The 3,937-nt window shown below is 29.0% G+C and overlaps 1 long non-coding RNA gene across 1 annotated transcript; it reads right to left on the reverse strand.

The window, feature by feature from the left end:
- Positions 1–1,027: 1,027 nt before the first annotated feature.
- Positions 1,028–3,531, reverse strand: LOC127712298 (uncharacterized). Its single transcript, XR_007987027.1, has 4 exons — positions 3,398–3,531; positions 2,893–3,039; positions 1,381–1,641; positions 1,028–1,121 (listed from the first exon to the last, which is right to left on the reverse strand). It is a non-coding gene; the product is annotated as an uncharacterized LOC127712298 (long non-coding RNA).
- Positions 3,532–3,937: the final 406 nt, after the last annotated feature.

Below are 3,937 nucleotides of genomic sequence, written 5' to 3' on the forward strand. Positions count from 1 at the left end.
TGACTATATCCCATTGAAATTAAAATAAGGGTACCAAAGTTCATAAGTCAAATAAGTTTTATATTTTATATATTAAACGTTTGCATTTCCATGACTTGGGACTTCCTAGGAAACAACTCAACAGGATACAATTCCCTATCCCATGTTTCTCTGTTCTGTTAAAAAAAAAATTAACGCTACATGTATTAGTTTCAGTTTATTTTTAAAATAACTTGCAATTAAGTACTTAAAACAAATGACAATTACTTGACATTTTAACAACATATATATTTTTGCAAATTTTTTTTCTTCTTTTTAGATCGTTCAAGCCTTTTTTACTTATTAATTTCTCTTGAAAATGTGCTATGTTTTGTTGTATTTATTATATGATGCTATATTCTAAATAGAATTTAAAAAATTCAAATCAAAGTTACAACAACCCAACCAAATAGCATAAACATAAAACAGCTCAAGGCTATCCATACATGTAGGTCTTTTACTTAGAAAGATTATCATGCATTCTGATCTGTTTGTTTATAATTTATGTAATTTTTGCATTTTGTGTGTAAACATTTTATGTATGCTTTTACTGAATAACTACACTGTTTGTATTGTACACTATGTGAAACTCGTTTTTATTTTGTTACCTTATTTAACGGACTTACAATAATACCGTATTTTATAAATTTACCTCAGTGTAAATATTGGAATCAGAATATCTCCGTTTGTTTGAAGCCCCAGTAGAATTTGTCTGCATTGCATTGGCTAAAAATCTTTTAGCATATATTTCCCGGTAATACGGGCTTACTTCAGTCTGAAAATGATAAAATTTTAGTTACCAATATATTATTGTACCTAAAATCTCATTGTTTCGTATTCTACTAGACAAATTTAATGATAATGTTAAATTTCAAAAAAAATGTTAAAACTTTAATACATTCTCTTTAAATAAAAATAGATAAGCCAAAATTTTTTTTATTACAAATTTTAAACAAATTTTCCCATTACTGTAACAAAGATACGTAATTTAAAAATAAGTAATCAAGTATCTGCATCATATCAGTGTTGCGAACCATCTGTGAGTTTGTAATGTCAGCCAAAGGTGTTGCATTGTAAACATTATTACTTCTTTCTACAGGGAGCTACATAAAAAATATATAAAAAATTATATATACTCAGTAGAAAAACATGCATAGTTCTATAATTTTAATAAGTTTTTATTGGTATTTATTTGATATAAAAATAAGAAAACAAAATGTTATAAAAGAAGTTGTAAAATAACTTATATTAAGCAATACTAATTGACGTTTTAAACCTAAATTAAAATTGGTAATTGATAATGCACTTTCAGATAAATAAAATGTAACCAAAACGATATATAAAAATTGAAAAAAATCTTACAATCTTTTCTAGTTTCTGTCTCCACATATTTTCCATATACTCCTGATTTGACAATTGTCTCTCTGGTACTGGCGTAAAAGATAACTCATCATTATGTGCACACTCCTGTACTGGCGCAAGATATAACTCATCAATATGTGCACACTCTGGTACTTGTACAATAGATACCTCATCTGTATGTGCAGATTGTGGTGTAGTGCTGCTGTCCTTAACTTGTTCCTGTAGTAAAGAATTTATTCAAACAGTAAAACATTGCAACAACTAAAACAGAAAAATTATTAAAATTAAGTTATTGCAATGTTAAAATTCGTGGTAGGTTTATATATATTCGTCGATAAAACATTTTTTACAAAAAATTTAAACTTATTCAATAGTTTAGTAATTGTTAAACTTTATTTAAATGTTAAGGCAGTACTACTTCTAAAATGAAAGAACCTTAGTGAGCGCGCTCACATACCCCACGTCCCCACATTGTCATTGGAAATATAAAATAAGTGTAAGAAAAAAATAATTGTATCAGAAAAAAAAATTGAATCATAATTTCCTGTCAATATGCACATCTACATAGTATGTCCTTATTATCTACACAGTTTCATGAAATTCTGTTGTGTGGTTTGAGAGGAGTTGCGATGACAAAAGGTTGCAGTAGTATATTGGGCAAATAAGTTCAAAGGGGCGTAACTCCTGGAAAAAAATTGAATCGTAATTTCCTGTCGATATGCACATCTACGTAGTATGTCCTTATTATCTGAAAAGGTTTCATGAAATTCTGTTGTGTGGTTTGAGAGGAGTTGCGATGACAAACTGTTGCAGTAGTACATTAAAGTAAATAAGTTCAAAGGGGCATAACTCCTAGAAAAAGAATTGAATCGTAATTTCCTGTCGATATGCACAACTACATAGTATGTCCTTATTATCTAAAAAGGTTTCGTGAAATTCTGTTGTGTGGTTTGAGAGGAGTTGCGATGACAAAAGGTTGCAGTAGTATATTGGGCAAATAAGTTCAAAGGGGCGTAACTCCTGGAAAAAAATTGAATCGTAATTTCCTGTCGATATGCACATCTACGTAGTATGTCCTTATTATCTGAAAAGGTTTCATGAAATTCTGTTGTGTGGTTTGAGAGGAGTTGCGATGACAAGAAACAGGACTGACGGACTGACGGACTGACGGACGGACAGACAGACGGACGGACGGGTCAAAATCATTATACCCTCCGCAACTCGTTGCGTGGGGTATAAAAATGCTGTATACATATATAATGGCGACTAGACCAAAATAGCCTTATTTGCATAAATATTCTTCCCCAAGAAATATTGGGTTTTTTAAAAAAAAATTCTAAACACAAACTATATAACTCAAACTAATGGACAAACGGTTTAAAAGCATAAAATAATCAGCTAGTTTGTATCGTTTTGTAAAAAACCCAATCTTGAGTACAAGAGTTATATATGTTCCCGTAAAAAAAAAACCTGAGAGCAAAATATTAAATGCACAGTTGTCAAACAACATACCGTTTGTTTTGAACTTTCAAAACTAAAACTATGTTCCTCATTTATTGTATCTTCTGTATTTTTCTTGTTAACTATAGTAACTTCACCGTTTACTTCACCATTTAATTTATGCTGTTTAGTTACTGTTGGAAAATCTAGCTGTTTTTGCTGAAAGACAAAATATAAGACATTAACTTTATATTCGATCAAATTCATGTATATACTTATTAAAAACTTTTACACATTTTAACCTAGTTTGCAACATGAAAAATGTTTTGCTTTTAAAACTACTTTTTAATGTCTCTCAAAAGTTTCTCGATTTAGTTATTCATGAAGAAATAAGGACCAAATATAGAAGTTTTTCTAAGTAATCATTATGCGTTATAATAATATTGTAAAAATAATTAATGTCCGTTTTTTATAACTATACATTGGCATGAAACGTTGTTGTAAGAGAGAAAAACTAATTTGCACATTTAAGAGCCGCGAGTGCAGTTGTTTAACAAATAAAACAAGAATACAATACCTGACTATTTTCATTGACTTCTGTATTTTCTACTGTTAATTCTTCCGTCTCAACATTGTCTTCTACATCCAGGTGTGCACTATCCAAAAATGATTTTTCTTCTGATGTTAAATTGCATATTGGTACCTAATGTTAAAAGTTAAAAGATTTATAGGTCAAATATTTGAAAACACAGTTGTTAATTTAAATAGGTGGCTATCTTAAATATTTGTTTTATTAAAATGAGAGTTACTTTGGGTTCGCTGAAGTAGTATGATGTAAAATAAGTGATACGGTTCTAAACATGTATGAAATATTTGCCACTGGACGTTTTTTTTTTATATCATACAATTTCAGCGAATCCAAAGTGTAAATTGTTAAAATTTAAAAAGATAAAAATGTTAAGGCCTTTTGGATGAATTATATTTTTCCTCAATAATACATTTCTAAATATGTATAAAATACTTGCTACTGGACGATTTTTATACCAATATATATTTAACGGATTGAAAGTTTAAATTGTTTAAATTTGAAAACATAAAAATGTTAAGGCATTTTGAA

Source organism: Mytilus californianus, unplaced genomic scaffold, assembly GCF_021869535.1.
Source record: "Mytilus californianus isolate M0D057914Y unplaced genomic scaffold, xbMytCali1.0.p SCAF_8, whole genome shotgun sequence".
Lineage (NCBI taxonomy): Eukaryota > Metazoa > Mollusca > Bivalvia > Mytilida > Mytilidae > Mytilus > Mytilus californianus.